This window comes from Megalopta genalis, chromosome 2 (assembly GCF_051020955.1).
Source record: "Megalopta genalis isolate 19385.01 chromosome 2, iyMegGena1_principal, whole genome shotgun sequence".
Taxonomy (NCBI): domain Eukaryota; kingdom Metazoa; phylum Arthropoda; class Insecta; order Hymenoptera; family Halictidae; genus Megalopta; species Megalopta genalis.
This window is the reverse complement of record NC_135014.1, coordinates 40,275,115-40,297,378: the sequence shown is the minus strand read 5'-3', so window position 1 is coordinate 40,297,378 and position 22,264 is coordinate 40,275,115. Positions and strand designations below refer to the sequence as shown.

Genomic DNA, 22,264 nt, shown 5'->3' with positions numbered 1-22,264 from the left:
AATCAATACATATTCTATATTGTTTAAATATTGAACAATTTCTACAATACTATATGTCCTCCTAGAAGCTATGCAGCTTCTATCTGAAAAATTTGTTCATACAACAAATGTTTTACGAGTTATTTGATGTTGTCATGTTACGAGACTCGCCCTCTGTATATCAATTTTCGTTCTCTTTTAACCCCTTAATGCACAATTTAAAAAAAAAAAACCGACCAAAAAAAATCAATTTTTTTTATCTAAGAAAATACATATTTGGACCTTAATTTCAATAAATATGTAAAAAAATGCAAAAATTACTAAAAATTCAATAAAAATAGTGGATAAATAATTATAGTGAATATTGAATCGCATTGCAGATCGAATTTTGTACCCATCGTACTGTTTTTCAATTACCAGTTACTATTTTGAAGGGGAAGGAGGAGACGAAAAAAAAACTGAAAAATATTTAATTTTACCTAAATTTGTAATAATATAATAATAATATTTATTAGCTGAAAAATATATAATAAACTAAAACTATTCAAAATTTTCTTTTGTATGGTAAATTTCAAAACAAGGTGCAGCACATAGCCCAACATTCCTTATTTCAACATTAGAAAACATACCTTTTATACACTAAAAATCCAATTTACTCTCTATAAAAATACACCATAAAACAAAAACGTTTTTATATGTTGACACTAATAATATTTGTAAAAAATAAAAAACAATTGTCTTTGAAGAAATTTACTTTGATAACGTCTACTTTACTTCACGACTTGCTCACGAATAATACACTAAATGTTCATAAGTGCCATCCTAAAAGTGCATATTTTATTCCTGAATAAGCAAAAAATAGAAAGAGATCGGAGATAACTGGAGAGTAATAAATAAATTAGTCATAACAAAACTCACAAAAGTGCCAACGCTAATTAGATACGCAATAATGGATATAGATAGATAGAAACAATTACCAGGTCAGAGATGCTTATAAGTGTCACCCTAAAAGGCCATATTTTATAATCCCAAATAAACAAACTTTACAGCTTACAATACAGAATTACACGATGAATATCAATAAATTGAATGTTTTCCTTGGTTTTTATTAAGTTATTTTTACTGCCCGAATATATTCGAATCTGAACATTTTAGCGACATAAGTTGCGACGCCGACCGTATATATACGGGTCTGCACATTTTGGCCGGTTTTGCACGCCCGTGTTAATACGTTTCTGCGCGTTAAGGGGTTAAGATGGATTTTTATGCAAATTAAAAATTGTCTGTATCAATTGCAAGAGACAGAGGAGCCAGATAGTTCTTTCTTTCATAATTTTGCCTGGTTGAAAGAGTTGCATCTCGACATCGTTCAATTATTTCGACTTTTTCACTGTTTCAAATCGCACTTGCTCGCGAATGCACAAAAACCCGCGGCCCATTTGCAACAGTTACGTGACTTTTTCGTTTCTTCGAAACCATTTCAATCGGAACCGATACATAACAGTCCGAAACGGTTACACTCGGAACCTTTTCAATCTCTGGTTAAAAGTCAACAATCAACTGCGAGGATAGCCCTTGGCGCGGAAATCCGTAAAACAAATTGATTTGGTAGGCGAACCGTAATGAGGGGGGTGTGGCGCGGCGGCCATATCGATTCGAACGAAAAGATATAGCATTGTGTGCCGGTGAAACATGTTAATCGAGAGGAAGCTGTGCCGCCGCGTACTACGGGCATCGAGGAAAAGTCTAGCGCAAGCTGATTAATGGCGCATCGGCGTCATAATTCATTAGATTAGACCGTAGCAAATCATGAAAGCGTGCCGTGTCAAAGCAAGTGCGAAATCAATCGTCGAGCAGGTCGATGCACCTGCATAGCAATCAGAATCAGTGCTGCGCTCTCAATAACGCGCAACCACAGCACCACGCGGGCTAACTCGAGACCCGGCCGCCATTATTTTCAACGAGTGAAACCAATAGCGCCTTGTTTTCGTTTCGACAAAAACCGGCGGCCGCGATCATTTATTACAATAAATCGTTCCGGCGCCGGTGTGCATCTTCGCCTACCACCGATACGGAACGGGTCGAAAAAAAAATTCTCATTGCAACTCAATCGAGTTTTCTCTTTCGGTCGGTGCGCGTAATTTTCATGCCGGTCCATACATCGAAACGGTTTTTGTCTCATCGACGTATTGGCAACGACTAAATCAGCGGTTTTCAACCTTTTTACACCCGCGGACCTCGCTGGTAATTGGAGAAATATCTCAGCGGCCGTGAGAACGGTCTCTCTTCTTCCTTTGTACCGTTTTTAAAGTTTTTGCTTATTCGCCCGCGGTTTATAAACAAACTCGAGGATGTTACATTGTGGCGCGAAGGCAGAACTGTGGACAATTTGAAGTAATTTGATATAGAATAGTAAACATTGATATATTCGCATAAGTAAACACTACTTGAAAATACTATTTCATTATTTCTTTAAATGTTTAAATTGCGAAGAGAATGCTATTTACTATTTACGCTCGGATTCAAGGATAGAGCAGTGTATCTGATTCGAGTGATTGCGATAACGGTAAGTCGTCCAAAATGGAAATTCATTACTCCAGTTATTTTATTTATTTATTTACTCCCAAAATCCAGAAGACAATAAAATACCGTTTATTAAAAACAAATTAATAAAATTGACGCTACGTGCAGGGAATGGAAGTATCGTTACGGTTACGAACTATCAGATCCTTATGTTACTAATAATGAACGAGAATTTTTTAATTCAATTACAACAATGCAATGTTCCATCTGCATTTAGTTGTACAAGTAACAGTATGCACTCGATCGAAATGGAACTACAATAAATTCTCCCCAATTGTCGTTCTGTTTGTAAACAAAAATAGACAACTTTAGAAGAGAAGATACGATTGTTCGAGGTTTGCGACTAGCTTTTTATAGTTACCGATTGTCAACAACTATAAAAACGAGGCGCACACCTCGGATAATCGTACCTCCTCTTTTTAAATTGTCTATTTTTGTTCACAAGCTGAAGAACAATTGAGGAGAATTTACTGTACTTTAGTATCTCAATGATAATGATATACATAACTTCAAAGTTTTAAAAAATACCCCACAATAAAAAATCTATTTTTAAGATATATATCAAAGAAATTCATTAAAAGACAGTATGTTGAAAAGATGTGCTTTATTTAAAGCAAACAAGGTGAATCAGTAACTCATATTTCATTTTCTACGACGTTTCCAATTATTTACCCAGAAAATAAACGTTTTAAGTTATCGATATTATTTTCAGTCATTTATAAACAGAATTAATGTCTTATATTATAGATAAAAGTAAGTACATGGAACAATAAAAAATTAGAGGATAAAAACCTCTTATTTGCAATATCATATTACTTAGGATACCGTTATTCTAAAAACTATTCTGTGTAACATTACTCTTTGATGAAATATTATTAACTACCATGCCAAAAAAAGTTTACTTGCCAAATTCTACGTACTATTTCAAAAATCTATTTTTCCCCAACCCTGTGCGAAGGTAACGTCGCCGAGATATATCATACAGATCCATAGTGGATCTTTTGGACAGGTTTTATTTAAAGTAATACTGTTATCAGTTTGCCATATTTCAAGATATTTAAAATATCTGGAACATCACGAGCCTTTTTCATCTTTCTAGCAAAGATAGAATGTTCTGAATACTTCCTACAGTTTTAAATGGAATTTCATTGATTTATTTTCACTTATTTAAAAATGATTTTGTTAATTGAAAGCTTTATCTTTTGGATGATCGGGGATGTTAGTTAGAACAGTTTAACTAAGAAGGACTACTGTTTGTTAAACTATGTTACATTTTTGTGAATGCGACTTATTTACCAAAGTCATCATCAGCATGCTAAACTCGATCGTCAGGTATGTACATATACTTTTAGCAAATTAGCATTTGCTTCGTGGCAAATATAACTGTTTATGAGCGCAGACGAGATTTGCCTGACACACTAATGTACATTAGCATTAAAAGATGTTTAATTGACATTACATACTATTAATAGTACTTTACTAATATAATTACATATTATTAATGTACACGCACAATACAGAACTTTAAATCGAAATCGAAAGATAATATAGAATTATTGCGTATGTATTAACAATAAACAATTTTAAATTGAAACCAAGAGATAATATGGAACTATTAACGTACGTTGACACTAAACAATTTTAAATTGAAACCAAGAGATAACATGAAAGTATTGATCTACATTAACAGTGACAAAATGTTTATTGAAATCAAGAGACAATAATAGAATCATTTCATGAACGAGGAACTCGTTCAAAAAATGCTGTCATTAAAGTAAGCGATGTTTCGATTCCCGAATTTTCTGCCGCGGATACAAATCATCAAAAATGATCTGTTAAGTATGAATAATAGGTGGGAACGTACCTATGCTTCGACGCAAGCCATAAATAATCTGATTAATTGCTTTGACATAAATAATTACTTTGACTAATGAAACCGTTTATTACATCAAATGTCCTCAATTAAGGCGCCAAACATTTCATACACAGTGACCTAATTCAGTAGGTTTCGTTTAATTTGAATCAGAGTTGAAATTTGACTTCCATCCGCCCGGACAGCAACTTGAATTTAAAATTACAATAGTGAATTACCATAGGAATTAAATATTCCGCCAGTAAAATTAAAATTACGATAATTAAATTTAATCACTGGAATATTTAATTTCTAGAAACTGTAACACTTGCGCGCGCAAGATAATGCTAATGAGTAATTTACGGTGATTTATTTGCAGATGGAATTATTCATTCGGTAACACGTACATGCGATTTGTTAACATTTATCCAGATGGTTGGCACTAAAGGTGTGCAAAGGTCTCGAAAATATCGAGGGAAAAATCTGTAAAACATCAAAATTCTTTAAAATTCCGAGATTTTCGAGAAATCTTGACTTTGACTTAGCTGTTTTACATACAATTACGGTTTCAAACATTCAGGATAAAAAGTCATTTCATTACTTTGGACGGCTATAATTTAAAATATCCTACAAAATTCAATGTCAAAGACCGTGATTGCTGACCAGAGCACATTTGAAATAGTATTATTTGAAATATTATTTACCTTAAAAATATTAAGATTTAAGAAATAAAATCTTTTTGTTGATAATAAAATCATTATTTTTCAGCGTTATTTTTTTGGGATCAATTTGCAATTACAGAAATAACGAAATAATTCATTTTTGAAATAGATTTACGGTACTGAAAACAGCGGTCTGAAATCAATTATTTCAAACAACTATTCTTTATCTCTACTTCAAATAAAACTTTCCCAAATCTGCGCTTTCGTATGCGGCGTAGCTAAACTAAATCGAGATTTCTCGAAAATCTTAAAATTTTTAAGAATTTCGATGTTTTGGAGTTTCATGAAATTCTTCGGGTTCTTGAAAATTGTCGAGACTCTCAACGTTCTCGACTATCAAGATACATTCGAGGGCTCGTCTCGTCTCGACTCGACTCGAAATTTTCGAGGCCTGGCACAGCCTGTGAAAACAAAGTTACGCAGCACCCGAAATTTCTTTCGAGTCGGTCGTAATCTGTTTTCTCTCGCATCACACAGAATCACTTTCGTTTCATTACAATTCCATTCAATTGCAATTTCATGTTTCATCATTCTCCCCTAACCGCCCAGTTCCCCGGCGTCCCCTATCCATCGGCGAATCCAATCCACCTACGCTTAATAGGACTCGTCGCACACATGCACATTCTTGGACTGCTCTGTGCGTATTTCCATAGGTGTAAATTACCTCCCAACGATTCATGCTGTTACGTGGGACCTTATTCCTGGTATTATTAATACACACGTGTTTAATGTGCATTTCCTTCGTTGAAATTGCATAACGCGGTGTTGACGCAGTCCATCCTCGACCAAACAAATCTTCTTGCAGCAGTAGCTCTCAAGAATGTATACATGAATCCAATTTAGCGGTTCCAAATACTCTACGGTCTTGAACCGACATCTCGAGTACAATAATCTGATAATCTCTTTAATTATGCAAAGGGAATATTATCAATCTCTTACGGTATTCTAGAAACTATTATCAGGATTCCGGTAGCAAGTAAAATGCTAACTCTGAGAACGCCAGAAACTTGATAAAAAAAATTAAAAAAAATTATATTTGAAAAAGTATTTATCTCAAACTTTGCGATTATGATGTTTGCAATATTTCTCGGGCAGAATTTTTCAAGATAATATGAATGATGTGTTTAACGTTTGTATTAATCAATAAATGTTATATAGTTAAAAATATATATCATTGGTATAAAGTCATTATTAGTAATAATTAGACTTCGAAGTTTATGTATTTATCGAATACATAACACGATAAGCGATTAATTTGACTCACTAAAATTATTAGCTAGGTATAATATTATTAAGAGTGCAATTAATGGAAACAATTTTTATATTGGAGGACGGACATAAGAACGAATGCAACGAATTTAGCAATATTTCTGTGATTACTACCAATAATAAAACAGCAAACAGAGATTGTCATTTAAAAATCTTGAGCTAAAGTCTGTATGAATTTAACGTAAACGCTATTGTTAATGTAGTTTTACTTTAAATTCTGTCTTTTTACATGTTAACCATTGTGCATTATTTCAGGTTAAATTTTCCTAAAAGGTTGCGAGAGTCAATTATATTTATAAACAATCAATATGAATTTAATCTCTATGTACAATCACAATTAATCACTTAATCGATGTCTTACTCTGAATTAAATGTTGATCGAACAATCTTTGTATGATAACAACAAATATAGCTCATGTGCAACGATATTAATTGTAAAAATCAGTAAGCATTTAAGTAACTAAAGTAACAAAATCTGGCACTGTATCGAAGTAAATGTTCTGATATCTGAACGATACTGTTTTCTTGATTAATTCGAGCAATGGATCACTCAATTATCTAGATTACAGATTTTTATGCGAAGTAGAATTGTCTGCAACAATTGGAAGAAATAGAAACTAACTGGCAAGTTCATTCTTTGTTTAGTTTTGTTAATAGATTAAAAATAACACATTAGTGTCTTCAGATTCCTTTAATCTTTTTTCCATTTCACATTGCATTTGTCTAATTTTGCCATAAATACATAAAGTCCGCAGTTTACTAATGACGTCTAAATTCTTGGCCCGAGTAATTAGAAGAACTTTTATCAAACAAACGCGTAACAAACTTCTTTGTGCCTAATCGACCTTCATCTTACAATGAATCTCTCTCTCTCTCTCTCTCTCTCTCTCTCTCTCTCTCTCTCTCTCTCTCTCTATTTCTTTCTTTCTCTATCTCCCTCTATGTTCAATTGAAAAAAAACGTAGACATCAGCTTCTTCAATCAACTCTGGTGAAAGTCTTCATAATGTCAACAGTTTCGAAACAGAAAAAAATGTGAAACCGGCCATTCCGACCGGCACGGTAGTGTTAAGGGGTTAAGGTTTAATGTTCGTAAATATCAACCGTCAGAAAACGTGTCTCGCTGACTTTCCACCGATCCGAAGTTAACCCATTAACTGCCAAATTTTTTTTTTAATTTTTGACGGGCGAAGTTATGTATATACACGAAAAGTTGTGTAACAATATAATTATATTCAAATTATGTTTTTATATTTTATATTTTTTAAAAAATCCCACATGGGGGGATTGGAGCAGCTTGCATGAATAAAAAAAAGAAACAATTTTTGTATTGTATGAAAAACAAAAGACTGAGTAAGTAACACATAGTTGTAAAACTGAGTATAAAAAACATGGTATTTAATTATAATATAAAAACCAAACCAAAAATATGCTTCAAATATGATAATTTTGCTGTGTTCAACTTACAGATGATTTCCAAATTTGTTCACTTGTTGAAAAGAAACGTAACACGAAATACACACCGTCTGCTATCAAAACTATTGACTGATACGTATGAAATGACATTAAACTGTCAAACGCACCTGATACACATATTCTTCGCGCCAAGTGGTGTACGTGTAAAATTCCGAAATCCCCAAATGGGGATTGTGGCAGTTAATGGGTTAACCCGAGAAAGATAACCTACGTCGCAGAGGCGCCTGCGAAGACTGTTGATTTTTGTTAATTTTTCATAGAGGTCTAGTGATTTAAGTTTAAAATTACTTAAAATATAAAAAAATATAATATAAATGCATTTTATTTTTACAATAATGCCAAATCTTTAAAATGACTAGATTAACTTAAATAAATATCCATTGTTAGTATAAAATTGACGCCTTAGAAAAGCATGTGCCTCTGAAGCGTATGGTTATCTTTTACGTACGTTGTCATATGGTTATCTTTCTAGGGTTAAACTGTCAAACGCACCTGATACACATATTCTTCGCGCCAAGCGGTGTACGTGTAAAATTCCGAAATCCCCAAATAGGGATTGTGGCAGTTAATGGGTTAAGCGGTGATTATCGAATCGAAGGAATCGGAAGACAGAAGAACTGATGGCTCGAAACTCGATGCAACTCGGGGCGTACATTGCCGCCATCTCCTTTATCCGAACAACAAAAACGCAAGTGCTTTAGCCGGGAACCGACTTAACGGCAACGGCGTATCTCTTTTGGCGAGCGTACGGTTCTTTCGCGAGACAACATTGAAAACAAAAAAAACTGAGAAGCGCGTCCGTAGTGTTTTATCGGAACGAGATTACTTTCGTTTCGCGGAAAAACGAAGGTGAAAACGAGAAAGATAGAGAAGAGGGTACAGGGGAGAGAAAGAGGGACGGAGAGAAAATCTGTGAATGACACGACAACCGGGAATTCTTTCGGAGACAACGAGTTGCCGCTAGGCTCGTTTAAAACCGAAGACTCCCACGGGACGAGCAGGCTAGCTTACGTGTTCATAATTCAGACGCGCGGCGCACTCCGCGCAAAAATTATCAATGATTTCCTGATGTTTGCCCGTTACATTCCACCGCGGATGTTTCGAAAGGTCGTCACGTGCAGGAATAGCGGGAAGGACGAGTTTTATTCAAAAAATCGGCGCGGTGCGTCACGCACGAAACTCACGAGTTACGAGTCGTAATACACGCTCGAAAGGAATCAAAATAAACACTGACGCCGCGAAGAGCCTACCCGCTTTATAAGTCCGGCGAAATTAGCGACTATTAGAGAGAGCGCGATAAGTGCAAATGGTCATGGCAGGACCGTAAAGTGGAACAGCTTGTACAATGAACCGATTGCTAGACCCGTGTCCTGGCGGCTCCCGATCCTCGCCGAGGCAGTTTTCACTGGATCATTACCGGGACCGTGAGCGATACTCTTCTACACGACTGTGTACCTCGGCAGCTAAATACTAATTTGCATGAGAAAGAACGCTATATTTCGCTAGCTGAAATCGGGTCGGCGCATACGAAACAAGCGATTGTAGATCTGCAACTTTTCCTTCGCATGGAACGGAAGCGTAATAAAAATCCCTGGAACGGCCGTTCGCGTGCAATTACAGTGGGAATGGTTTTGTCAATCGTCGACGGTTCAAACGCATTTCAGACGTAATCGATGTCAATCAGGCGAGATCGTGCGAGTCTTTTACTCGGCGTACACTGTAAACAGTTCAATCTCGGGGTTCTGCTTGTAATACTACAGTAAATTCTCCCTAATTGACGCTCAGCTTGAAAACAAAAATGGACAATTTGGGAAGAGGAGGTACAATTGATCGAGCCTTGCGGCTTATTTTTATAGTTGCCGATTGTCATCAATTATGAAAACGAGGTGCAAGGCTCGAATAATCGTATCTCTCCTTTTTTTGTCCATTTGTCCAGAATTGTCCATTTTTGTTTCCAAGCTGAGCGTCAATTGGGATGAATTTACAAGCTTTTCTGTAATCTCTGATTGTTACAATTAGTGAATTGTACAATTAGTTTTACAATTAGTAAATTGTTTTTTCCAATATTGCATCGGAAAGTGTCGTCGTAAAAATAACAAGAAGTAGGCATGCATACAGCATTATCGGCGAAGTAGTGAAAATTGAACCGATTCTAAGTGTATGTACATAACGCAATGCATTCGTATTAACCCTTTGCACTCGAAGTCATTTTAACCGTAAATCCAAATTAATTTTTTCGACTTATGGTATTTCCATGTTATGCGACAAAGTGCATTTTTTGCGTATGAAATTGAGTCTTGTCACTCGTACAACGGTTAGACTTTTAACAATTTTTTACATCTAAACTTTGATAATATAAAAATTATCTTGGAACGTGATGTAACAATTTTTTTTAGCGGTGCCTCAGAGTCACCACTCGAGTGCAAAGGGTTAAAGTACTCTTACGAAATTATGTAAATATGAAATCAGTCGACAATTGTTCACATTACTGTTCGAATAATTTTACGATCTCTATTCGGATACTTTATTCGAATGAAGAATAAAGAATTATTCAGATAAATAGATGGAGTAATTTGTTAGGAACAGCGAATAATTGTTATTCAAATAAAATATCCTATTAAAAAGAATTCATTCGAATACTTATTTCTAATAAATATTGAAGTAGATCATAATTCTGCCATTGTTGTGTGCCCATCTAACCTAAAGTGTGGATAACTTGTTGGTTATAAACCGTATTCGCGTGCTGCTTTATTTTCCACGTTCATATCATTTATAGTTACTTCGTGTCATATGAAATACATTTATTATAAGTAGAATGCGGATTTTATGCATTTATAATAAAACTGGTTAGGCGAAATTTAAAACAATGAGAATATTAAAAGAATTTGAGGAAATCTATGTATTATTTTCGACTCGCCGAAATGATTTAAGGAAGAACGAAATTTCCATTCGACTGACGTCTGTTCACATTTATGATGATAATTTTCATTTTGCATTAAGATCCGCAGTCTCATTATAACCTTATATCGCGCCATCTAATCTTTATTCGAAACAGTTTGAATAATTATTTTAGATAAACATTTATTCGAAACAGTTCGAATAATGCTCGACTCCGGTCCGATCTACTGATTTCCGAGGCCGTGCTTAGTAGGCATCTTTGTCGCCTTGTTTCGAAGTCAACGCAGTCGCGACGTTTCCTCTGTCACCTCCAAGACGCAGAATGCATCATTAAATTTCGCCGCGGTGCTTTGATCCGGCTTGTATATCGATAGGTTAATTAAATGATGAGGCCGCGCCAAGAGCTTAGCCGACGTGTGGGCGCATTGCAGTGGATTCTTTGACTGTTCCTTGGCAAGTGGAGACCATTGACGAATGCACGAATTCCTTGTGAAAGCCATATGGAAACGGGAGAGATCAGCGCGATAAGAAGAATCGTGGCAGACTCTGGATGTTGCAGAAACGCAGCGGATTATACAGCACGATCTTCAAGCAGACCATCTTCGCGTAGCTTTTGAATTTCCTGTTCCGTTAATTTCGAAAATGTGCCGCTAAGCCTTGCACACATAACGCGACAAGCCAAATATATAGTTGTCAAATGATAATATAATTTTCAAATTTTTCTGGTTTTGTTTTAAATATGATATATAAATTGCTCATTTTATTGTACTTTATTTTATGTTCATATGTAAAGAGATGGATCACTTGTAATCCGTAAGGAAATTCAATGAAGTTCATAACATAATGTGGCAAGTTGGAGGTAAAATTAATTATTAGATAGCTTTGATTAGGGAGCGCAAATAAAGAATTATTTTGATACATTTTTATAGGTAAAATCAATAGCCGAAACTTGCTTATTATTTAAGTTGAAGGCATTAATCAGAAACTGAGAAGACATTTTTTCAATAAACCGTATGATTAAACAAATTTCGATATTTTACCGTTTTAGAAAGGCATATATTTATACGTGAATTCCTCAGTGTCATTGTGAGAGAGCATTTAGAATTACATGTACATAGGAGTTGAAGAACGAGGAAAAATTGCGAAAATAAGCATAACTCGGTAATGAAAAAAATGAGTTTTAAAAACTTTAACTATTGTTGATATTTATTGTCATCGAAATACCTGCGGAATAATTTGTTAGAATTTTATATTACTTGGAAGTAATTTGAATCAAAATGCAGTCGATCTCGCGTTTTATTACGCGTATAACTAATATAAAATTTACTAATATAAATATTAATTTAACGCGTTTAACATTTACTAATTTATTTTACTCGTATAATTCACATTTATTTGCTGTCCCAATCTCAAAAATTGACGCTTCCTACAATGCAGTTCATTTTTATTGGACTAATAATCGTTACCGACAATGAGAATGACTTTTCCGTCATTCATAACTATTATTTGTAACAAAAAATATTTTGATCGAAACTGTTATTTTATGACCGCTTTTTCCATTTCTGTTGTAACTGTTAGGCTCTCTGGTTTTGATTAAAGAACACATATTACAAAAACTGCTAATGCTGGATAAAACTACTTCGATATGTGTAAAGAACAGTTTCTGAATTCTTTTGAGATATTTACTAAATGAAAAATTATAGGTTTTTGTAGAATATAAAAGTGTCGCTTGCAGCCTAGTGTTTCAATTTTTCTTAAGTCAGAACGTTACAAGATGACGGGAGTGATTCGATTCTATCGAAACCTTAATTTTTGGAACTGCGATTGCTGGCCGGCATTATTGCAAAGGATTGGAATGGCTGAAGCGAAAAATTCTGATCGATTTACCGATAAAAGTGCATGATCTAAAATGCAGCTTGCGAAATTTTGAAATATCGAGTTATTGTAAAAATGGTAGCAGACTAAAATGGAAAAAAAACATGCTTCGCTAAGAAAGTCAACTCGAAATATGTATGAAACATTAAACAATTGTGACATCAAAAACATTGTATATTAAATTGTAGAATACCTTATTCGAATTATTTTGTCACAATTTTTCAAACTTGAAACACTGTTCCTTTTTTTCTTTTTAATAATATTGTAACAAAATGTCATGAAGTACAACTTCACCCATTACATTCCTTAAGGTTTGCTAACGGTACAATTCATACTGATTTATTTACAATTAATTAATTTATAATTAATGTTGGTCATATGTGCTATCCATTAAAAAAGTTATTACGGTAAAAAATCGAAGAAATGGAGTTCACCGCCTACATTGTATCGATTTCCGTTACAATGGTCTTGAATAATTTATGCAAAACAGCGAGAATCAGAATATCGTAAAATCGAGTCAATGCATTTATCGCTAAAATTCAATTCAATTCGATTCAATTCAGCTAATGCAATTCTTGAAACGATTAATGCTTGTAGAGTGCGGCATGGGTCTCGCAAAGCGACAAAGTAATGCCGTGTAGCGAAGATGCATTCAATTTAAGATATAATAGAAGCCCGAGACAAATAACGATATCATTGAGTATCTTACGTGCGCACAGTAAAGCACAAGCATAAAGCGTCCTCGCTCGAGAGACATAAAATCCAAACGATTTCAGATAGGTGCGAAATCATGCTCGTAGATCGACATGCCGTAGCTCAGACGTCGGATAGCTACACATAAAAATCTACGCTGAACAATCTCCCGCAAGATGCGTCGATAACGATGATATTATGGCGAAAAAGTCCGGGAACAATATTCCGACCGAGGGTCTACAATAGAACAATAAGAGAGTTGTCGAGTGTTAATGTTCGTACAACAATTAGCAGCTTGTCAGTAAAACCGACGGTACAGTTGCTGCACTAGGAACATCGTTAATACGTTCTGTAGAACATTAAACGAGATACTAAAAAGAACGTCTACGACGTATAAAGAATGGTAATGGAGTACCATAAACCTCTCATTGTATCATTTTCTTCGCACATAGATGCGATCGGACTTGGGTAAAAATATAGTTAAGAAATACACATATTTACAAATGCTATTTCTCTCGACCGTGTTGCTAATTCAAATACTTAATTGTTTTTACAAATATATAATAAGTATTTAAAATTATACGTATGCCTTGGCATTTGTTGTTTCACAACAAACGCGTTAAATTACATTCATTAATTGGGAGAAATACAAGAAAACGTTTATTTTTCAGAGCAATGTATGTTCGAACCATTTCTATAGGTTTATTTTCTCCCATAAATGTTAATCATAAGAAATAGAATTTCACATGATACATAGAAAAGGCACGTAAAATACTATTTCAAATAATGACTTAAATAATTACTTAGTATATATCTGCAGAAAATGCTATTTCAATACATAATTTTCTTTAACGCAACATAAATAACTATTTTCAATACGTGCACTTATTTGTATCATGTCAAATAAATCTGAAAATATTCTTTCATACAAACAAAAGTATTTCATCAACGATGTCCGATATTTTTAACCAGGTTTGGATATGATTCGAATTTTCAGAATGATCAGAATTTTTACGATTCGAATAATTTCTTAGAAGAAACAGAGAAAATTGATGTTTACCGTGTACATTTGTATGTTTACTGTTCTCAAATGCAGCCAGCAACGACATATCGGTACTAGAAGGATTAAAGATCTCTCTTTTTTTTTTAAATAGTCAACTTGATTCGCGAATTGAGTTTGTTCAAGTTAATTCATGAGAATCAGGTTTTCTTTAAGGCGTTAATTAAATCACGATCACGAGTCAGGCACATCGAGGTACGTATAGAGGTTAAATGCGCAACTGCAGAACGATGCACTCTTTTTACGAGCGAAATCAAATATTTAGACACGTCGAGGCCGAGAGATAAATTATGTCGCGTAAACCAAGATTCTACATTGAGAAGGTCAGGCTGTTTACAAGCGGCGAACTTCCTCCATTATGAATGCCATGAAACCGTTTTAAGCCATCTGCAAACAAGCCAGCCCGACAGTTGTAAAACTATTCAAACACGTCGCTCATAATTAGGTTGAAAAGTAAGGGATCAAGGTGAGAGCCATGAAGAACACCGGATCTGACCTTAATCAAGTTAGAAAACGAATGATTGAACTTAGTCATTTGAGATCTGTCCGAGATAACGTTCTTTGACTGCGACAGTGCATTCCTAGGGAAGTCGTAGGCCGGTACTAGTAACGATATGAAAATACAAGTAAAACTCGCATAACGAGACACTTGCACAACGAGGCGCACAAATCGTAGCATTGCTCGCGGACACCAATTTCCTGTAACTAACGTCGATTCTGGCACGAAATACGCAATTACGTTTCATTCGCGTTATAGATTATGCGTTTTAACAGGACGGTTAACAAGATAGCTGTTTTTGACGAGTATACTCGCTGTGACACAAAATGTTGCCATTTCATCGTGACGAGAATACTCGACAGAAACAAGTAACTGGTTGAAAAGGCTATATAAATACTTTGATTATTCTTCATTAAATTATATATTTTATGAAAGTTGTATTAAAGCAAAATTTGAAGCAAATCAGACATATATAGTACAATTACAGTAATTTACGTGCTTTTCAAAGAGATTGCAGCAGCTAATTGGTTAAGCATGAATGACACAATTCTTTGTCTATCTTTAAAACCTGATTGTTCTCGAGATATACAGGGTATCCCAAAATTATGGTAAACGAGAGGTTCCCGAGGTCATTTAAAGTAACTTTTTCCTTAGCGAAAATGCAAACCGCAGCTTTGCTTATGAGTTATTAACGAAAAACAGTGACCAATGAGAAGCGAGAACGGCTGGTGCAATGCGACCGAGCCAACGAGCAGACGAAGCCCAGTTTCCGTTCATTACTTTGACCACCTCGCGCAAGCTGACCTCGCCTCTCGTTGGTCAATATTTTTCGTTAATAACTCGGAAACGAAGCCGCGGATTGCATTTGTCCTAAGGAAAAAGTTACTTCAAATAACCTCAGGAACCCGTCATATTCCGAAAGTACCATAACTTTGGGATATCCTGTAGAGTCACTCACTGAAATATTTGGACTCATTAAAATTTAAAGCTCTGAATTCTTGGAACAACCTAATATAGTTTATAGAGTTTTACTGCTTGTAATAAATAAATATTTACACATGAATGCTCAACACATTAAGTGCTGAAAATCAACTCCAGAAATTCTTACAAAATATCAACGTCATTAAATTAATGAAACCGTTAACACAAGTTACGTTAACCGTTAACCGTTAATGAAAGTTAACATTTACCATAGGAAATAATAGTTCAACTCTTTTATATTCTAAAAATCCTAGTAACGTTCAATTCGTTCGATATATTACAATAAAAATGAATTCCAAAATTCAGTTTAAAATTACTATGTCACACGTACGTAACCGTCGCGGCACTCGGCGTATTAAATATTGATGACGAGAGAACAGAATCTTATTCCGGCTTAAATGAACGGATGGTTATTCATACTTAACCCTCTGCACTATAACATCGAGTCAGACTCGTGATGGAGATTTCATATAGAATCTATTAAGTATGGATGTTATTAATTTTTTCTTAATCGAAATCAAATTTGATTCTTCTGTTATCAAAATCTGGAAATAAAAGTAAACGATGGCGTGCAAGAAACAAAAATTGTCTTATTCTATTAAGAAATTTATTAGGGACGAAGAAGTTCCAGCCAACGTAGCTATGACAGAAATCGTGGTTCAAGGGGTTAATAGGTTATTACTAGAAATTTCCGTCACGAGTCGGACTCGTTAAAGTACCGCAAGGAGTTAATGAAATGTTTTAATAATGAAGGTGAACAGCGAAAAATTGGTATCATTGAACGTGTTGAGTGGTGGCAGGAAGAAAATAGCTCGTGGCGAAAGGTGCTCTGACACCAAGTTGCAATCTCCAAGGAATCTGAAAATTAGAAGAAATATGCAAGTACTCGAATTTCACGAGCCGAGCCGAACTTGATTCGGTTGTTCGAGTCGAGTCGAGCTTTTTATTACTCGAAAAATCCGAATGCATCGAATAATGAAGTGCTGTTCAGATTTCAAGTTATCTACCTGAAGATAAATTTTTAACCCTTTGCACTCGAGTGGCACTCACGTCTGAAAATACTTTTCAACATCATCCAATTTGTTTATATTTATAAAAAAAACTGTGTAATTGTTGCTTCAGTCACAAAATTTGATGTCGTATGCATAAAATGCAGTGAGTTATATCAAATGGAATTACCATAGGTAAGAGAAACTATTTTAGATTTCGAGTTAAAGTGGCTTCGAGTGCGAACAATTAACTCGAAAATTATCGAATTACTCGAATGACCCGAATATTTTTTATTCAGAAATTTTTGTTAATTTTTCTCAGTTTCATTCTATTAAAAGAATTATGTTATATGCAAAGAAGAGATTTATGTAATTTAAAATTAGTACTTAATATTGTACGAAATTACAATGAATAAAAAAACGGTACTTATAAGATTAATACCAAGATTACTTTACATTGTTACATTGTCCCATTCAGTGCAACCAATTGATGAATGAGGCTAAGAGAACCTTTCAAAAAAATTAAAAATAAAGCAAGTAAACGTAGATGAAACTCATTGACATTATGCGTTCTTATAATAAAAGAACTGATCTTTCAAATGATTCGAACCAGGATTAGGTAGATCGTTTAGTATTTTTATTATCTTGTTCTAAACAAAAGTGTACCATTCACGACAGTGAAAATTCACAGTTTTCTGTGCAAAAAATTCGCAAATCGGAGTTATAGGATTGTGTGCGGTGACACTTTGGAGTTGGCGGAATCAGTAACCTTATTTCCTAAGAAAACAAGGAAAAATGACGTATCCGCTGCCGGTTGGCAGCTATCGATATCTGGGCAACATCCGTGGCGACGTGCTGGTCCACATTCGATGTGCAGGTTCGAGAGACCGGTAAAAAATTTGGTAAGCGGAAAGACGAGACAGCTGAAGAAAAAAGGAGAAATGGCTGCCTGGAAGACGAGGGAGATGTAAAAACTGGCGAAGACAGGTGGACAAGGACAGAAGAGGACACACGGACAGGACACGTCGCGATTCTACTCGGGTCTAACGTGTTCTACTGCGTTCAGACTCGTTGCACTTGTTCGCGGACCTACTTACTCTGCTGTTTTTTTCCTCTCCGCGTTAGGCAACTGGACATACCTCTGATAACACATGACCACGTATCAAGAATTTTTACAGACGCGCGCAAGAACGCTTCGCCGACGCGGTCTTACGACGCGCAGGAGGATCATGGCATTTTTTACTGCTACCTCTTAAAAGACCCGAAGAAAAGTCGGCTTAATTTTTTTAAACGACCCGTGACCCTGCCGCTCCCGGTACCCTAATATGAGCGCTCGGGTTTTTCGGAATTTTCTTAGACGAAATTCATGAAAAGGTAATTCGAATGGAAATGTGACCGAATGAACGCATCAAAAATGTCCTCGAACCGAATTAAATTGCTAATGAACTGGTCGACGAGAGGATATTGGAGAATTGGTTTATTTTGGAAAGTAAACATGATGGGTTTTAATAGATTTCGATTATTGAGAAACTTAGTAACGGTGTTTCAAAATTTTTAGTACAGTGTTCACGTAAAAGTAATTTCGGTTTTTCCATTGGAAATTTATGGTTGTTCTGTTTCCGATTACATTTTAGAATCAACCATTTTTTAAACGAGTACATATGAATAGATACTGTTATCGTTGTTTTAACTTCTTTTTTAAATGACAGTAAATAAAATTCATTAAGTTCATTCAATGTGTAAAGCATTGAAAAAATATAAATGATATCATTTACACAGATTTATGTAAGCCTTACATTGTGAAGAATCTTCGTTTCTCGAATCTCTCTTGTTCTTTTTTGAATTGTCTGTAATTAAGATTTGCAATTTAAAAAATTGTGTACAGTTGACTATTGTGTTTATTATTATTTTGTTCAGTTATATTTACGTTACAGTATAAGAAAATGTGCCGGATTTACTTCAGAATTTTAGTGTCCGCATAATTAAGAAAAATAAATTATAAAATGATCATTTTGGCCTGTACATATTTATTTCGTAATAAATTGCGTGGATATGTTGATAACTTTGCCTCTTATTGTTTTTTAACGAAGCACATTCAGGTCATACATGAAACGAAGATTCAATTAATGAAAGTCACCACCATTTCAGCACGATTCTTAGAATTGCTATCGCAATAAATGCATAGGACACTTGAAAATGTATTCAATGACCCGCAGCTCGAGGTCAATTTGTATCAATTCTCAGTCAATTATTGACACAGATCTATGATTCCGGGGTTAATCGAAACCCCGATGAAATATTCATTTGGACCTCTCTAAATTCGAGTTCAGCTTCGTTCAAATTTAGGTTACTACAGTGTTATAAATCACCAACCTAACTGGACAAACGTTGTTCCTATGGTTATACTAAAATCTAATTTTTATTACAAAAAATGTTTCGAAACTTACTGATAATATATTCTTATATTTCAAGGTTGATATTTTTTCTCATGATGTGAACTTCAAAATATAAATAATAAATGTAAATAATGCTTCATTGTTCTCTAATGTAGACATAAATGTATATGTATATGAATATGCATAAAAAACCCTGCAAAATGCTGCCGACAACCGTTGCTGTTTACTCTTATAGCACTGCAATGGATAATTCATTACCTGCAAAATATGCCATATTTTAACTGTCAGGAAGTGTCGTAGGTCAAGATATTTAAATTTTTATGAACCATTTAGATGCTTCGACCCGAGACACGCAGCTTTATTGCAATTTTTAAAAGTATTATGGACTTATTTTTCGATAATATAAAATAGTTAGTAGTAGATAGTAGTAGATAATATATTATTATCTACTAATATATTAGATAATAATATATTATTATCTATATATATACTAATATATTATTTCGGTGCATTTTGTGTATGTATTGTTAGGTCCGGTAGGTGCAAAATTTATCTACCATTTCAAAATATTGAAAAAAAATCGATTTAAATGAAAAAACTAACCAAATGATTTGATAACCCGCTGGTTTGGATGTTTATTACACTACTAGACGTTCAATACAAAAGTAATGAAAATAATAAAGTAGCTGAAAAAAAAGATAAAGCAAATTTCATTAGTTTTTCACTTAAATCAACATTTTTTTCAAAATCCTGAGATGCTAGATAAATTTTGCGGCCGGATTTGAAATCAGCGTGCCAAAATCTACGAGGAAATGATGCATAACGTGTCGTTAAAATGATGCAACTGTACGTGGTATTGGATAAATGACAATTTTTTGAAACGTCTTAAATTTCACCTAAATGTTTAACATAAAACAACATCATCGCTTTATGTCGCTTCTATCGAAAGTTCTTCGATTTTTACAGAAACTTCGTCGCTTGTTCCACTGCGCGACGTGGAACGTTTCTGGAACGATTGACGAGCAAGTTTCGTCCAAAGAAGCTCTATCTAGGTGAAGTCTAAATTAGTGCGCAGCTATACGCAGACTGGGACAGGGTCAGGTGTCTCGTATCTTGATCTTGATCAATCCGGTGTCATAGGCCTAGATCGGGCCTGCATTGCGACCGAATCACTCCCGGGATAGATCTCTGCGAGATCGTGGCCAAGACGAGCGCGATATCGACAAATTGTCCTCGGAGCATCGCCGATTAATACACCGGGAGTGTAAAGAAACAATCGATAAGCATAAGTCACCGGTACCCAGACGAGAATTTGTAAACAAGCGAAGCAGATGCTAAGTTATTCCGTGTGAACCGGCCCAGGCTATTGTATTCGACGCGTGTCTCGGAGTCGACGGCGGACTTAACTCCGATCGAAACACGTGCAGAGACACCACTATGTCGAAATCAATACGAGTCACGCCGTCACGCCGGAAAACCCGACTTATCTCTTGCCGAGTATCCGACGGATCCGATTCCGAAGAAATTCGTTTCGAGGAGTCGTAGATATGCCTCATTCCGCGCGAATCTCGCCGAAATTGTGCGCCGTATAGACCGGTGCGAGGTTTATGCTAACACGTCCCCTTTGCATCCGTTTTATCGCCGCGGCAAATACGTCTAGGCATTCGATCGGTCGTCTCCTGTTTACCGAGTATGACTGGCATTTGTTTGTCGGGAAACTTTCATAAGAAATTTCGGAGACACACAGGTTCTTCTTCTTCCGTATAATATTACATGCAGCTACAATGAATAAAAAACAGCATTTGTAAGATTAATAGCACGATTACTTTTCTTATTACAATTCATTTCGAATAAGTTCTCCGAATCAAATTTGATTCGAGAAATATTTCGAATAAATTCTGCGAATCAAATTTTACTCGAGCAATACTTCAAATAAATTGTTCGCATAAAATTTTATTACAGAAATATTTCGAATAAATTACTTCGAATAAAATATTATTAGAGATATATTTCGAATAAAATATTATGCGAGCAAATATATCGAATAAATTGACCAAATATATCGAATAAAATTTTATTCGTTTATTAAACGAACGAAAATTGTGAGAAGAGAACCCCTGACGCTTTTTTCTTTACATTATTTCAGTACACTGTGATTCACTTTCCGTTTTTAAGCGCTCTGTCGGGAATACGATACGACAAGCCTTTGAACTTTCCTGTAATAATGTAGCATCCGCTTCTATCTTCTCTTATGTTATTGTTTAACCGTCGACTACGAACTTATTGTATCTTCTTTATCTTCATAACAAAGGGTTTCGACCCTTAAATATTTCGCATAATATTTCGAATGAAATTTTATTCGAAATACCATACGAATTAGATTTTGTTCGATGAATTTATTCGAAATGCTATACGAATCAAATTTTATTCGGCGAATTTATTCGAAATATTTCTCAAATGAAATTCTATTGGAAGAATTTATTCGAAAAATTTGTCGAAGAAAATTACAATCGAACAATTTATTCGAAATATTTGCGCGAATAAAATTGTATTCGAAGAATTTAATCCGAAATATTTTTCAATTTTACAATTTACCACATCAAGATGGCGGATGGTCTAGGTCCCCCTCACGTCTCCGGTACCATCCCCCTTGCCCATAAGCAAAACGTCGGCACCGTCCTCCTGCCTTTTTTCACCGATTTCTCGAAATTGTGCAGAAAGATTTCGTCGATTGAAAATCGCCGTCGATAGCACAGATTTCCACATAGAAAAAAGAGATCCGAAGGCGAGAGGGGATTCGAAACTCTGTCGGGATTCGTGTTCACGCCTTCTACCATCGTAGACAAACCCGTTAATTACCGTTCGTGCGCTTTCCACGTTCCCCGTCCTATGGTTTTCCAGATACTCTCTGTCGCTGTGCTCTTTCCGTACAAAGACTGCCTCAGGTTTCACAATATTTTTTTCAAACGGTTACGACAGATACAATGTCCTCC

General features: G+C 35.1%; 1 protein-coding gene across 5 annotated transcripts in view; it reads right to left on the bottom strand.

Moving 5' to 3' along the window:
* LOC117219489 (CCR4-NOT transcription complex subunit 6-like) overlaps positions 1-22,264 on the bottom strand; it is an 816,126-nt gene that overhangs the window by 647,474 nt on the left and 146,388 nt on the right. The gene's annotated exons all lie outside the window — the stretch shown is intronic.